Genomic DNA, 16764 nt, shown 5'->3' with positions numbered 1-16764 from the left:
ACTGCTCATTCAAACCGGCCTGTATCGCTAGGCTTTGTGATCATGTGTGGTTATTTCAGATCCACGAAATCCTGCCTCACCCCAACTCCCCTAGTCCGCGTAACAATTTTCCACCCCAGTATGAGGAAGCGAAAGAAGAGCTGGGAGTCGCCGCAAAGCCACATCCGCATGAAAAGGCGGAACCTTCGATGTTCTTGCTTTTTACTGGCCACACATCCAGGAAGGTGGGGCTCAGGGACTTCCGTTAACCTGATCTAGAGGGCGGTGATGTATGGCGTGTTCCGTAGGCCCAGTCACGCATGCGTAGATCTTCTGCCCTTGTCCAATCGGAAGGGAACAAGCGGAGGCGTGCAGCTCCCGCCTCTGTACTATGGACCAATTCTCTCTAGCTTCCTCTATAATTTTACCCAATCAGAGCCGGAGGGCGGAGTTCCAGCCGGCCGTGGGCAGAGCGTGCTTTTTCTTCATCTCCAGTGTGGGGTTTGCTGCTGAGGTACTTTCTCCTGGGCTGTACTGGGCTGGGCGATTATCCAGGGCGGGTAGCTCTCTGACTGGCGGCCACTGGGTGGCATGCGCGCGGAGAGCCCTGGGCGGGGAGCGCGGAGGGGAGTGGGGTATGTGAGAGGGAGCACGTGCATGCACAGGGACCCAGTGTCAGGATATGTCAGGATATGTGGTCCATGCCATCTGAATGCCTCTGCTTCAGTTTTGAGGAAGGGTAGGTAGGCCCTGTTCGCTCTCACTCAGTCCACACCCACCTCCTGGCTCCGGCCTTTTTCCAAGTCAAAGCAGACTTTTCACTTGGGACGCGGACAAGTTGTACAGTATGTGCTGCGATGCAGGCTACTATGCTAAGTGACTTACGTGTGTCCTGTCATCTAGTCCACACAGCTATCCACAGAGCTAGGTGCTGGCCCCGTGTGGTGATGCACACCTGGGATCCCACAGGCTAGCCAGTGCTTCCTAAGAAAAACAAAACAAATCAAAACAAACCCCAAAACAAAACAAACAAAAAACCTAATCCACAACAAAACACTACCCAAGAGGCAGTGCTGTCGGCATCTCATTTTTTGAAATGCCTAGGCTAACTCTGACAACTTTAATTGAGGGAATTCAGCTTCCATTAACTAGTAAAGCTCTCCTATGTTTTTTTCAATAACTTGAAATTATTTTAAAATCCTTAACAGTATACCTGGAAACCAGTTAATCGATTATTGTTATCCAGGGAAGGTGAATTGGTAGGAAGGCATCAGTCTAAAGGCCTGGTTCCTAACTTTGCCTGTGTGGACCTCAGGTTGTTTAATTGCACGATTAAGACCAAATTGCTTCTTAGTGTTGTGATAATTCAGTGAAAATGTGGACTTGAAGTCTTTGTTATTGGTATCAACTATACCTGTTTCTGCTTCTTGTCTAAGAACTGCAAAAAACATGCAGCCTAGTTAACAACAGTTAAGTGTGAGATACTTCTGTGTGGACCACTTACTGGGCCTATCCTCGGGTCAGGACAGTATTATCTAGAGAATAGAAGCAAGAAGTGTCTGGTTTGTATTTTTACCTTAGATTTTGTAGAATAGAAAGCAAAAGTAAGTCAGCCTACGTGACTGTTGGGGTTTCTTTCACTTCCCATCAATGTAGTTTGGGAGTTACACTTTTGTTTAAAATCATGGCTATGTTTTCTGCAACATTCAGGTTTGGTTTGTTTGTTTTTGGGTTTTGGAGTCAGGGTTTCTATAGCTCTGGTAGTTCTGGAACTCTTTGTAAACGGGCTGGCCTTGAACTTAGAGAACTTGGTGTTTCTCAAGTGCTGGAAATATAGGCTTTCACATCAATCAAATCAGTACCTTCTATATTGAATATAAAGAGAACTGAAGACATTGCTTTTTTTTTTTGTCGTCATTGTTGTTTTGTTTTTTGGTTTTGTTTTGTTTTGTTTTGTTTTGAGACAGGGCTTCAACCTACGTAGCTTTGGCTAGCCTGGAACTTTGTTGACCAGGCTAGCCTTGAACTCAGAGGTCTACCTGCCTCTGCCTCCTGCATACTGGGGATAAAGGCCAGTGTCCTACATCTACCTTAAGACTGCTTTTTTGCTGTTGTTTTTTCTGCTTTCCCACTCGTATACTAAAAGAAAGAAAAACAAAACAGAAACCCTACATTTCTACACTTTCAGTGGTCTCTCTAAACCCAAAACCAATCAAGTGGAGAAAAAAAGAGAACCCCACAGACTCATTGTACTCCAGTCTGTCCTAGAGCTCAAATGTATAGTTGGAATATATACAAATCATTGCCAAGCTTCCTGTCTTTAAGCATTTTATTACATTTATTGTGTGTATGTGTGGTGTGCGTGTGTGTTTCTGTGGGTCAGACCTGGAAGTAGCCTACATTATTTCTTTCACATTCTATTGGGTAGAAGTCTACGGCATAACCTGGTTGTGTGCCTAGCTATTGATCTGTTGTGCTGGAGGTCTGCTACTATGTGCCCCTTCTAGCCAGCTATTTATAACTTGCCCTCAGAGTCCTTAGCTTGTTAATCCTCTAAATTCTCCATTGTGCTGGGCACAGTCTTTTACCTTTAATCCCAGCAGAACAGGCAGCATTGTGCCAGCCTTGTTGAGGGAACCTGGAGGCCAGCATGACCTTTGGTATGTTAATAGGCACCACAGTTAGCCATTTGTCCCAGTTTTCTTTTAGTTCTGACAAGGCAGTGGTTTGTTCAGTCTCTTCAGTTCTTCTCATTAACTTTATTCAATGTTATTAATTGTTAATATGACATAATAAACAGAAGAAAATGTTGATATTAAACTATTTATTTTTGACATAGTGTCTCATGCAGGCCTGTGTCATCAAGGCTGGTTGGATTGTGTATCCCTGTCTACCTTTTGTCTGTCTGTCTTTTTCTCTCCTCTTCCTCCTCTCCCTCTCCCTCTTCCTGCTCCTCCTCTTCCTCCTCTTCCTCCTCCTCCTTTTTCTTCTCTCTCTCTCTCTCTCTCTCTCTCTCTCTCTCTCTCTCACACACACACACACACACACACACACACATGCATTCTCTCACTCTCTCTTGCTTACTCTCTTGTTGCTCAAGATTGTACCCAAGATCTTCTGCGTGCTAGATCAGCCCACTACCTCTGCAGTGGATCCGCAGTCCTGCTGTTCACTGTCTTTTTAGATGTGCCGATGATGGAATACTAGGCCCTACCCACACATGCTTGTATAAGGGATTTTGCACTGAGCTACATCTCCAACCCGTTTATGGCTGGGTGTACTCATGCATCTTTCCTCTTAGGACTCCAGAGGCAGAGGTGAGATAACCTCCGGAGTGCAGGGCTAGCCTGGTGTACATAGTGAATCCAGGCCAGTCAGGGCTGCATAGTGAGACCCTGTTTCAATATAAACAAAAATTCAAACAAAATAAAAAAAGAACTTACCATTTTCTGAATGGCAGCAGAAGTATCGGTTAAGAACACAGGGTTTTCGTGAAACTGCTTGGGTTACTCCCAGCCATTACTGTGTCTTCCGTTTATTTTTAACTGCTCTGTTTGTGCTTCAGTTCCCCAGCTGTGAAATTGAATAGCAGTAAGCACCTCTTATTTGTGGTGAATATTTGAAGGGCTTAAACCTGTACTTGACAAACACTGTTAATTGAATAAAATTCCTCCCCCTTGACTTACTTGATATTATTAATTATTAATGTGACATAAGTGGCTAGAAGAGAATACTTCACGTGGTGGCTGGTTTTTAATTTTCTTTCTTTTACATTTTACTTTGTATATTGGGGGACAACTTGAAGGAGTTGTTTCTCCTTCTACCAAATGCGTTCTAGGGATGGAACAAAGGTTGTTGGCAAGCACTTTTACTCACTGAGCTGTTTCTCTGTCCTTCTAATTTTAACTACATTTCAAAATTGATATCTTTATTTGTTTTTCTTTTTTGTTTGTTTGTTTGTGTTTTGAGACACTGTCACTCTCTAGCCCTGGCTGTCCTGGAACTCTCTATGTAGACCATGTTAGCCTTGAACTCAGAGCTCTGCCTGCTTCTGCCTCCCATGTCCTGGGATTAAAAATGTGTACCACTACATCTGGCTTTTGAATGGACTTTTCAAATGCTTTGTAAAGTACATGTCTTCACCAAGTGGTAAGTGCTGAGTTACAGATAGTATAGTTGACAGAGAGCAGACCTGTGAAGTGTTTTGTTTCCGAAGTGTTGCAAACTGTTGATGAAGGCAGTTGTATCCAGTCACACTGCCACTGGTCTGGTATTCTAATTTGATCACAAGCCTATCAGTGCCAGCTGCTAGTTTGGATTAGGCAGTCATAAAATAGTATTTCATAGCTGTTTAGCTACCATTTTAAAAATGACTTTTTTACCATATGTATGATTTCCTTTCTTTTACTTTATATGTTTTCCTGATGTTTGTGTTATGTATAGTTTTGCTATTTGATAAAAATTCTCATGCATATATTAAATTTTTCTGAGACATATAAAAATAAAGTAAAATTTGCTATTTGAAAGATACTGTTTGGAAGTGTTTTAAGAGTTTAGGCATTGTGGGGCATGGTGGTACACATCCTTAATCCCAGTACTCTAGAGTCAGAAGCAGTGGATGTCTGTGCGTTTGAGGCCATCCTGGTGTATACAGTGAGTTTCGGGACAGCCAGGACTGTAGAGAGACTGTTGTATAGGCTTTAAGCTCAGACTCCAATAGCTATTAGGGGAGGGCAGGGGAGAAACAAAGGGGTGGTTAGTCCTTAGAATCACATTTCTGTTCTAATCTTTGTGTTTGTGATTGAGTGCCCCTACCCCAACCCACTGTGGACTAGAACAAGGACTGTGTGTGTGTGTGTGTGTGTGTGTGTGTGATTTTTGGTATTCTGTTATTGAGCTATATTCTCAGCCCCTTTCAATTTTTCATACAGAGTATGAAATAGGGTATCACAAAGTTGCCCAGGTTGGTACTGAACACTCTTAGGCAGGCCTTTAACTGTGGCGATCCTCCTAGACCTGAGTACCTGTGATGCCATAAAGTATGTGATTGTGCTCCGCCTCATTTACTCTTCAACCTTCACTTAATTATAAACCAGGAGCAGCATATGTAACGCCCAGATGTGGTAGTGCATACCTGTCATCCAAGAACTTGAGTGGCTGCGGCAAGAGGATCACTGCAAGTTTGAGGCAGCCTGCGGTGATCCTGTCTCAGAAGACAAAAAAAAAAAAAAATGATCAAAGACAAATAAAAACTCATACTGTAAATGTACTTACTTTATAGGACTTCACAGAAGGATGAACAAGGTACCATGTATAAAAGACATTTAGAACAGCACATGGTATATGGCAAGAACTCAGTGCCTGTTACATCACCCATGTGTACACAAGAACCAATAAATAGCCGTGTGTGGGAATTAAAAAAAAACAACAACAGGGTCCAGGGATTACTGTTAGTTGTCCTGTTGTCATCATGGTGGTGTCCCATCCTCCCCGCCCATCCCACCCCCAGCAAAAGCAAGAGTAAGTCCTGTACAGCCGTTTTCCCTAAAACCAGCTCCTGTTATCTTGTTACTGCTGATTCAGCTCATGGATGTAAGTTCTTGGATGTAAGTGTCTTCATTTCCTTCTGTGTTAATATATTTTTGTGAGCATATATTAAGTATAGTTGATGGATTTATTATGACATTTTTATATTCATAGCTGAGCCATATTTAACTTCCTCCCCATTGTCCCCTTTTGTCCCACTCCTGATGACTTCCTTCCTCCTTACAACTAGACCCACGTCTGGTTTCAAGTCTGAGACTTTAATGAGGTCTATTCCAGGAGCATGAGGACCTGTTATGTCCACTACATCACTGAAGTAAACTCTGCCTTGCCCATGTTTATACTTCCTGGTTGCTGTCGGTCTTTGTTGGCTATGGTTTCTCTAGAGTCCTCCTCTTTCTCCTTGGAACCTTAGTCCTGTGTTTTTCAGACCTAAAGTTGTCAGCATGCATTACAGGACTCTGTTTTCCAGTAAGGAAGAAAGAAAATAAAGGTTGAAACTATTTTTTACACTTTTTTTTTTTTTTTTTTACCACCTGTGATGCTTCTAGCCTTACTGTAGCACTGAATTATTATTTGAAGTTACTCTAAACTTTCTCTTTAAGATTACAAAGTATTTCTGATTCCTAATTGAGAACTAAGAAAGGAATCTGAGACTGGCATAGTTCTCCCAGCCATTCTCAAGTCATGCAATGTATGAATCATTGGGCTATTTTTATCTTAAGTGATTAATGTGTAGGTTTGTGTTTTTACATAAAAATATAATGTCAGAAAGTAATTACTGCATTCTTGAAATTTAAGATTAACCTATACTTTTTGTAAAATAAAGGTTTGGGCTAATAGCCAAGTACATACCATGCATCTGATGAATACTTGAGTTTCTTGAGATGTAGCTTCCTCTGTTGAGAATCTGGGTTCTTTCCACATTATTGGCTTCATAGTAAATGCTCTTTTTATATGTTTGGGGCTTTTGAAGAGGAAATGTGTGGATCCTCAGGCAGTTCAATGTCCAATTTTCTGAAACCTCCAGACTGATTTTCCAGAATCCTTGGGATTCCTCAATCCTGCCTTCCTGGAGTGTGCTTCAGCCATTCTCACTGGTTTCTCAGGTTGCATTTCATGACCTGTTGAAAAGGTGTTTCTCAGCCAGTCAGGGAGAATTCTCTGGAACCCCATTTTTTAATAGGGTTAAACTCAACTTCTTCAGTTCTTTGTAAATATAAGTCTCCATCTGTTGTAGGATTGAAAGTAGGCTGTAGGCAAGTGTCCTTTGTTTACAGGGCATTTTTTCCCATTTGTCGATTAATGATTGATGTGTCAGTTTTTTCCAGTCCATTGCAAATGCTTCCCTAGTTTTCTTCTATTAGGGCTACCCATGGATCGATCTGGGAGGAAAATGGTCCTTTGTGCTAGGTGTGTGGGTTCATTTCTGGGTCTTCAATTCTGTTCCATTGGTCTATCTGTCTGTCTCTGTAACAATACCATGCAGTTTTTATCACTATTGCTCTGTAATACTGCTTGAGATCTGGGATAGTGATTCCCCTGAAGTCCTTTTATTGTTGAGGATAGTTTAGCTATCCTGGGTTTTTGTTATTCCAGATGAATTTGCAAATTGTTCTGTCTAACTCTTTGAAGAATTGATTGGTATTTTGATGGGATTGCATTGAATCTGTAGATAAGCTTTTTGGTAGAATGGCTTTTTACTATATTAATCCTGCCAATCCATGAGCACCATCTTCTGGATCTCTGCAAGCTCCTGCCTCAGGTTCTTGCCCTTTTGAGTTCCTGCCTGACTTCCTTTGCTGATGAGCAGTGATAGGAAATATTATTTGGATAGCCAAATAAACTGTGTCCCTAATTGCTTTGGTCTGTTTCTCTTTTTTGTAGTAACCCTAACTAAGGCATTTGGAAGAAGGAGGCTCTGGTGGAATTTTTGGGAACACTTACATCCTCAAAGCTGTGATTATGGATGGTTTATAAATATTGTTACTTTATACTTATTCCTTTGCAGAAACCTACTTTTGCTTAAAAAAAAAAAAAAGGACTTTTATCATGGGGGGAGTTAGATTGCTTTCTGGGTAATGATCATGGCTTTAGGGTGGTTTGTTTACATAATGGCCTTCCTGTTAAGTCTGCCTTTGTTTTACATATATGTGAGTAATTCTTGTTTTCCTCTACTGAGAAAGCAGTGTTGCTTAGCTGCAGATGGGCAGAGTGATTGATATGAAAAGATTGGAAGCCAGATGTGGTGGCACACACCTGTAATCCCTGTGCTTAGGACGCAGAGACAGGAGGATTGCTGTGAGTTCAGGATTTGCCAAGGGACACATAGCGAGCAGCAGACCAGCCAGGGCGCATAGTGAAACCCTTTCTTGTAAACAAACAAAAAAAAGGGCCGAGAAATATGCTTCTTATTTTTATGCTCTTTAGTAGGCAGAAGCTATTTAAAATGTGTAAAATACAGATAATTATCACTTCGGTTTACTTGGCATACAATTATTACTTCATGAATATCACAAAATATATTGGTAGTTAGAGAAAGTTAAAATTCATTTTGTGCTGGATTAATAGGAATTTTTTGTAACCAGTAGATTTTGAAGTGAACCTTGAAGCATGGGTAAGAGACAGGTGACTTAAAAGGAGGTGGGATTCTTGGGGAAGAGTAGCGACCTCTTTTGTAATTCCTCCTGGAAAAATATTTTATTTAGTAACACATTTTACCTACTAGAATGTCGATGGGTATTAAGTACAGTCATTTGTAAGTTTAAACTTGTATTAAATGCCTGTAGTTCATACAGAAACAACAAAAGAATGTATCATGGTATTTATCATTAAAAATTTTGTTAACCAGATGTGATGACACATGCCTTTTATCTTAACACCAGGAGGCAGGCCTGGTCTGCAGAGTGCGCTCCAGCTCAGAGGCTCGCAGCAGCGTTAGTTAGCTGGGTTGAGAGCCCCTAAGTATTTCCTTTCTTCCTTTCTGTGTGTTAGGACAAGGTTGCTGCAGATGGGAGCGGCAGGGAACTTGGATGGTAATGGGTAAGTATTGACATGGACTTGTCTTCTTTATCAAAGGCGATCTGATTTTTGAGCCTCGTTGTGTAGGACTCGAAGTTAATAGAAAACATAGGAAAGCCCGATTTGGATATATTTGAAAGTTTGGTGGCACATACAAGTGTGTGTAGGGATTTAAGCAGACTGATGCAGTGGCTCCCAACCGTCCCAAAGCCACAGCTCTTCAGTACAGTTCCTCAGGTCGTAGTGACCCCGACCATAAAACTGTTTTCATTGTTACCCCATAACTGTAATTTTGCTACTGTAATCTAAGTGTATGATATGCAGAATATCTTATATATGACCGCAAAAGGGTCACAGCCCACAGGTTGAGAACCACTGCTCTAGGGTAATGGGGTTGGGATTTTAAAGAGAGATTAGAATCGAAGTAAAGCAAAAGGTCTAGAGGCTCACGTGGACATAATTTATATTGACCATGGAGAGAGAAACTCCTGAGAAAAATTCAGTTCAAGTTTGGTTGTCAAAGGCCGCATCAGACACCTTAGTCTGAATCTGTTGTCTGGAGAACAGAACAGATCCTGAGTAAGCCCTACATTCTCTTATTGTTGGGTCTGCTGCTAGGTGGCAGTAGTGACCAGCAGCACAGGCAGGGCAGGCATGTGTGAAGTAGTGAGAGGCCTGTGCTCCTGTCAGTGAAGGAGCAGTTAGCAGGCGTTGTTTTCTGTCATTTTTATCCCTCGCATCGAATCTATAAAGTAAAATTTTTTTTCTTAAAATACCTGGAGGTTACAGGATGGTTCAAGAATTACACCTCTTGTTTCTCTGTTAAGATCTTTTTACCATGTTCAGAAGAGAATGGAAGGAGTTTGGAACTTACGAGATTCTGATCTGATGATATAGTACAAATGCTTAATACTTTATTGCACAAATATCAGAAGAGACTAAATATTTATTTTTAAAGGTTACTGTTAAAGGTTACTACTACTGTTCCCAAACAGTCTGTTGCGTCGCATGAGAGGTGGTCACATGAATATAGATAATCTCCTTAGTTTCCAGAAGCCTCGTCACTGGTCAGCAGTGGGCATTTAAGCAGTCATCAACATGAATGCATTGCAGCATCTACCTACTTGGTTACCTAGGGTAACATTTTAGAGTAACTTTGACCGTGAATTCATCTTGCGAGTATCTAATTATGTGTACATGTTATGGTGGCTAGTTTTATGTCAACTTGACACAAAATGGAGTCATCTAGGAAGTGGGAACCTCTATTGAGACAATGCTTCCGTCAGATTGGCCAGTGGCGAGCCTGTGGTGTATTTTGTTTATTGATGATTGCTGCTGAAAGGCCCAGATCACTGGGTCAGAGGGCATTGAATCCCCTGGAACTAGGGTTATAACTGATTTTTGAGCTGCCATGTGGGTATGGGGAATACCCTTCCTGGGTTCTCTGGAAGAGTAGCCAGTGCTTTTAACTGCTGGGCCATCTCTCTAATATAATATGTTCTAATATCTAATAATAATATCTTATTATTTCATGTGTATGCATGTATACTTACACATATTAAAGTGTGTTATTTGTATATAGTGACTGCAGAAGCCAGAGAGGGTCTTGGACTCCCTGGCACTGAAATTACTGACAGTTAGGAGCCACTATGTAGGTGCTGGGAAATGAACCGAGGTCTTCTGTAAGAAGCCATCTTTCTGGCTCAGTGGTTAAGAGCACTGACTGCTCTTCCAGAGGTCCTGAGTTCAAATCCTAGCAACCACATGGTGGCTCACAACCATCTGTAAAGAGATCCGATGCCCTGTTCTGGTGTGTCTGAGGACAGCTACACTGTACTTATATAATGAATGAATAAATCTTTAAAAAAAAAAAAAGAAGAAGAAACCATCTTTCTCCAGCTCCTAAACTTTATCTTGGTATTGTGTTTCCCAACCTTTAGCCTGAATCCCTTTTCTTAAATACATTTTCCAGTATATAAATGTAGGAATTTAAAATTTGTGTGGGTTCCTGCAGTGCAACTTAGGTTGCTAAGTTAATGTGACTCCAGCGTTTCTCCCCTGAGCTGTCTTACTGCCCTCGTCCCCTACCCGATCTCAGCTAGCCTGGGCAGCCCTTGAACTTACTATGTAGCTGACAACGACCTTAAACTTGTTTTCTTCCTCTCATTGAAAATAGATTTTGTTTTTCTCACACAATATGTCCTGATTCTCTTATCCAGGTCTACTCCCTTCCTGTCTCTCATTAGAAAACAAACAGGCTTCTAAGGGATGATGACAATAAAATACGATAAGATAAAACAAAACCAATACATTGGAATTGGACAAAACAGAAGGAAATAAGAGAGGGCACAAGAAACAGAGACTCACTCATTCATACCCTCGGGGATCCCGTAAGAACACTAAACTGGAATCTGTACTATGTGTGCAGAGGATCTACTACAGACTGGTAGAGGCTCCGTGCGCGCTGCCTCAGTCTCTGGGTCCCTAGGCGCATTGCTCAGGTTGACTTAGAAGGTCTTGTTTTCTTGGTGTCATCTATTCCTTCTGGTTTACACTCTTCTGTGGGTTTCTCTGAGCCCTGTGGAGAGGGTTTTGACGGAGATATCCCTTTTAGGTCTTTGACTCTCTGCATAGTGTCTGGCCGTGGGTCTCTGTGCTTGTTCCCATCTGCTGCAGGAGGAAGCCTCTGATGATGGCCGAGCAAGGCACTGATCTATGAGTGTAGCAAAATGTATTAGGAATAATTTTATTGCTATCCCCTCCCCCGCCACATTTTTTAGACCAGTAGTATTTGGCTTAGGTCTCTAGACTGTCTAATCTCTGGTTTTTGATCATCCAAGATGAGTTCCATCTTGTGGAGTGGACCTTAAGTCAAATCAAGTGTGATGGCTACTCTCAATTGTTAACATATCTGTTATATCTGGAATGAACTATAATCCAGAAGTGGAGGGCACACCTGTGAGAGATTTTATGCTTGGTTTAAAGTGGACAAGTCTACTTCCAGTTCAGACCTCTCAGATAGGAAGACTCACATCTTTGACCCTGATCTCACGATGGGAAGATGCACCTTTAATCTGGGCCACACCTTCTGCTGTAAGCCTATATAAGGGCAAGAAAGAGGGAAGCTCTTGCTCTTTGCCTGCTTCCCTGGCCTTGCTAGCACATCCCTTCCTTCACTGGCAGTGGAGCCTGCTTATTGAGGATTCTAGCATATACAGAAGGCCAGCTATGACACTCTTGCCGATGGGATTGAGCAACGACTAGATTCATGGGCTTTCCATTCACAGCTGACCAGTGTTGGATTAGCTGGACAGCTGCCTGTAAGTTAAATGGAATATATTTGTATATTTCATAAGTTCTGTGACTCTAGAGAGCCCTGACTAATACCCCAGGTATTGGGTGGTTATTCCCAAAAGCTGTGTGCTACCATAACACTACTAGCACATCCTGCAGGCAGGACATCATTGTCAATCCATGGTTTTGTGGCTGGCTTGTTACTCATTTCTCTTTGAGTAGCATGCAGAGTACCTTTCTGTACCACAGATGCTAGAACATAAGAGTGTTCACTATGTAGGCATCAGCTCGACTTCTCCATGTTCAGTAAGTTGTGTAGGTGTTGTCTTAAACAGTGGATCCTTGCAGACAGTTTGTGCAGAACAGTCTACAGTCTTGGCCACGGCCAGGGCTTTTTGGGAATTCCTATGGGACTGTTTTGGCCAACAAGTCAATTAGATGTAATCCAATCCCAGGACTAGAAGTTTTATTTGATGATAAAAGATATCCATTTGGGGATCTGTCTCCCCCATGATTTCATTTAAATCACAGTCATATATGTATAGATTTTAGGAAGTTTCTGACTGAGAGAGTTCCATAATACCCTTCAAATGGCCTGTAATTTTAGCTGTCTCTTCTTGTATTCCCTTCCCCCTGCAACTTGATCCTCTTTTTCCAGCCTCCCATTCACCCACAACTAACCATTCTATTTACCTTTCCTAATTGGATATATTGGTGTGTCTCCCCCCAGCCCCCAGTCCCTTACTTTATACCTAACTTCTGTGGTTCTCTGGATTGTAACTTGGTTATCATTGATTTGACAGCTTATATTCACATATAAGAAGATACACAGCCTATTTGTCTCTCTGGGTCTGGAATACCTCACTCAGGATGATTTCTCTAGTTCTGTCCATTGGGTTTCATGACTATGAAGCCTTTTTAAAGACCGAGTGATACTCTGATGTGTAAATGTGCAACAATTTCTTTATTTGTTCTTCTGTTGAGGGACATCTAGGTTCCAGTTTCTAGCCATTATGTGTAGAGCACCAGTGAACATGGTTGAGCAAGTGCCTGCTAGGACGAAGCATGCTTTGGATGTATGCTCAAGAGCCATGCAGCTGGATCTTGAGGTAGACCAGTTTTCGTCTTCCTGGGGAGTTGCTATACCTATTTTTATGGTGGCTCTACAGGTTTTCACTCCTACCAGCAGTGGATGAGTCTTATTTGCTCTGTCTATTGTGATGGACATTTTGTTGAGTATAGTAGTCTGGGCTGGCACCTGTGGTCCCTTAGAGTTTGTAGAACATCTTTCCAGTCCCTTCTGATTTTCAAAGTCTCCATTGAAAAGTCAGATATTCTTCTTCTTCTTCTTTTTTTTTTTGAGAAATCAAATATTATTCTAATAGGTCTGCCTTTATATGATACTGGGTCTTTTCCCCTTGTAGCTTTTAATATTCTTTTTGTTGGTGGTGTTCTGTATACATTTAGTGCTTTGATTACTGTGTGTTGAGGACTTAGTCTAACAATAATGTCACCCTCTTTCCAACCTGGCTTTATTCTGGAAGCTCTTTCCTTTCCTCTCTATCTTTTTTTTTTTCTCTCTCTCTCTCATCTGGTGTTAGGGGGGTTGAAGGGGTAGAAGAAAAGGAGTGGAGAGGGTGGAAGAAAGAAAAGGATTGGGCTGGAGAGATGGCTCAGCGGTTAAAGAGCACTGACTGCTTGCTCTTCCAGAGGTCCTGAGTTCAATTCCCAGCAACTACATGGTGGCTCACAACCATCTGTAATGAGATCTGATGCCCTCTTCTGGTGTGTCTGAAGACAGCCACAGTGTACTTATATAGAATAAATAAATCTTTAAAAAAAAAAGAAAAAAAAAAAAAGAAAAGGGTTGTATGGTTGCTGGACTCTAGTGGAGGCATATTGTCCTGTCTGTTTTTGATTGTTTTTTCATACTGGGATCTAGATATCTGGGTTTAGGAAGATTGTAATTCTAGGTGCTGATACCTGGTCTTGTCTTTGTTGGGTGTTTTGTTCCTTGGTTTCAATTGCCTTCTCTTGATCTTAGGAGAGTGTGTTGGCTGTGTGTTGCCTGGTAGGGAATTCTTCTGAGATACTGCCTGATGTGTGGCCTCTGGAGGTTCCAGGGAAAATGTGTTTCTGAGTGTGGTGGTTTGAATTAAAATGCCCCCTCTAGACTCACAGGGAGTGCATTATTGGTGGTGTGTCCTTGTTGGAGGAAGCATGTCACAGGGACTGGGCTTTGAGGTTCCAGAAGCTCAAGCCAGGCACAGTGTCACTTTCTTTCTTTTTTTTTTTTTTTTTTTTTTTTTTTTTTTTTTTGAGCTGGGAACCGAACCTAGGGCCTTGCGCTTGCTAGGCAAGCGCTCTACCACTGAGCTAAATCCCCAACCCCACAGTGTCACTTTCTTTTCCTGCTGCCTACTGATCTAGATGTAGAGCTCTCAGCTACTTCTCCAACACTGTCTGCTTGCATGCTGCCATGTTTCCCACCATGACAAGAATGGACTGAACCTCAACCTGTAAGGCAGCCCCAATGATTATAAGAGTTGGTGTGACTATATTGTCTGTTCAAACCCCTAGGTATTGGCAGCTTACACTTGGGGATGTAGATGGGCTAGGAGGGAGTATTGAGGGAGGAGAGCAGAGTGTTCCCCTGGGTTCTACCTAGTCCCCTGGAATGGGGGCAGTAAGGAAAGTCCTCAGCAGGTGGGCCCTACACAAGTTGGGGGCGGGCGATGAGAATGGAGAGGTGAAGATCTGCTGTTAGCCTGTGTCTTAGGGTTTCCATTGCTGTGAACAGACACCATGACCAAGGCAACTCTTATAAAGGCCGACATTTATTTGGGGTTGGCTTACAAGTTCAGAGGTTCAGTCCATTATCACCAAGGTGGGAGCGTGGCAGTGTGCAGGCAGACATGGGGATGGAGGAGCCAAAAGTTCTATATCTTGATCCAGAGGCATACAGGAAAAGACTGGCTTCCAGGCAGCCAGGAGGAGGGTCTCAAAGCCCACCCCCACAGTCACACACCTCCTCCAACAAGGCCACACCAATTGCAACAAGGACACACTTCCTAATAGTGCCACTCCCTGGACCACGCGTATTCAAAGCACCACATTCTGTCTGCTTAGCTGGCTGGATTGAATTTCTGACCCACCTACCTGCCTTCATGTCCTGGGTACAGCAGGCATCCTTCACAGAGCTCTGCTTTGTGCTATAGTGTGGATCAAAACCAGGGTATGTGCTCCACCCCTGGAACCACGTCTCCAACTCTCTTCCTTTCTTTGTCTTTATTTTTTTTTTTTTTAAATACAGGATCTCATATAACTCTGGCTGGCCTCTGACTTAATATATAACCAAGCCTGCTCAGTTGTGGTTTAAATGAGAACGGCCCCCATTGGCTCAGATATTTTGATGCTTGGTCCACAGTTGGTGGAACTGTTTTGGGAGTATCAGGGGTGTGGCCTTGTTGGTATAGGTGTGCCACTAGTGGAACTTCAGAAGGTTTCAAAAGTCCATGCCATTGCCAGTTAGCTCTGCCCTCGTGCTATGCATTCCTTCCTGCTCCTAACATGATAGTGGGCTCACACTCCACCTCCAAGCCCCATAATAAACTCCTTCTTTGAGTCATGCTCGTCATGGTGTCTTAGTACAGTAATAAAAAAGCAACTAAGACATCTGGCCTTGAACTCCTGATCCTCCTGCTTCTGCTCCGAAGTTCTAGGATGAAGGCCTGAGCCGTCCCATAAGACTCAGTTTCTCTTTAAAAGTGAATGCTGGTCACTGTGTAAAATAAGAGAGTATTTACCCCAGGGAATGAACACTCTTAAGTACTCTGTCAGACTGTGAAGTCTAATCAGGTTTGGGCTTTGCTGTTGCTATAGTTACCTTAGTCTACTATAGACCAGATTCTTTGAGCCGTAGGCTATTTCTGTCTTGCACATAATGTCAGGCCTGAGATGGTGGAGAGTTTTCTCATTGGGCATGTGCCACTCTGAGTTCCATCAGGCCTGAGGCAAGCAGGATTCTCTGTGTGCTCTCTCTCCCTCCTGTGATACTACAGACCTTCTCTTTACTCATGGAGCAGGGAACCGTTCTCCATGATTTCTTTTTTTGGGGGGGAGAGGGCGTATGATTTTATACATACATACATACATACACACACACACACACACACACACACAGAGATGGCTCAGTAGTTTAGAGTTATGCTGTTCTTCCTGGGACTCCATTTCCTAGCACCCGCATCAGGTGGATCACAACTGCCTGTAACTCTAATTTCAGGGGTCCTACTTGGTCATATGCACTCAAGGGCATAGACCCACACATGGACACATACGTAAAACTTTTTTTTTTTTAACACAGGGTCTCACTATGTAGCCCTGGCAGTCCTGGAACTCTATGTAGTCCAGGGTGGCCTTGAACTTACAGAGATTTGCCTGCCTGTGACTCCAGTGCTAGGATTAAAGGTGCCACCACACCCATCTTACATATAACACATTTTTTTTAAAAATCTTGGATTTTTGTAAACTTTTAAAAAAATGTCTAGGTTAGAAATCATCTTGATTCAGAATTTTGAATGCACCATTTGAATGCTTGGGTTGCTATGGGGAAACCTGATGCACGACGAGCCTGAGTGGACCCCTAGCACCTTCCCTTCATCCTCACCTTCTTGAGATTTAGTCTTAAAATGTGTGTGCCTTTGTATCTCTGCCATCCTCGTTGGTACTCTGTCTGGTTGTGAAGCTCCTGCTCTGGCCTACAAAGTTCTCACCCAGAACCTCTCCTTACACTGTGCTTTTTTATATTTTAATCTGCCTCACCTTCCTTCCCCACATTGTTTTTAATTTTTTATGAAGACTAGATCTTATTATGCATGTAGCTGAGACTGGCCACAAACTTGTGTATGCAGACTGGACTCCAGCTCG

At 42.5% G+C, this 16764-nt stretch overlaps 1 protein-coding gene across 2 annotated transcripts in view; it reads left to right on the top strand.

The window, feature by feature from the left end:
• Positions 1 to 430: 430 nt before the first annotated feature.
• Positions 431 to 16764, top strand: part of Wdr89 (WD repeat domain 89) — a 31742-nt gene continuing 15408 nt past the window's right edge. Inside the window, exon 1 of one of the 2 annotated variants that reach the window (XM_032907949.1) lies at positions 431 to 493. The gene's annotated coding sequence lies outside the window, so the exon portion shown is untranslated. Of the gene's footprint in view, positions 494 to 11857; positions 11865 to 16764 lie in introns of those variants that run through there. The other variant, XM_032907951.1, reaches the window with a different exon arrangement.

This window comes from Rattus rattus, chromosome 7 (assembly GCF_011064425.1).
Source record: "Rattus rattus isolate New Zealand chromosome 7, Rrattus_CSIRO_v1, whole genome shotgun sequence".
Classification (NCBI taxonomy): Eukaryota; Metazoa; Chordata; class Mammalia; order Rodentia; family Muridae; genus Rattus; species Rattus rattus.
The sequence above is the reverse complement of the archived record's forward strand: the minus strand, read 5'-3'. Positions and strand labels throughout refer to the sequence as shown.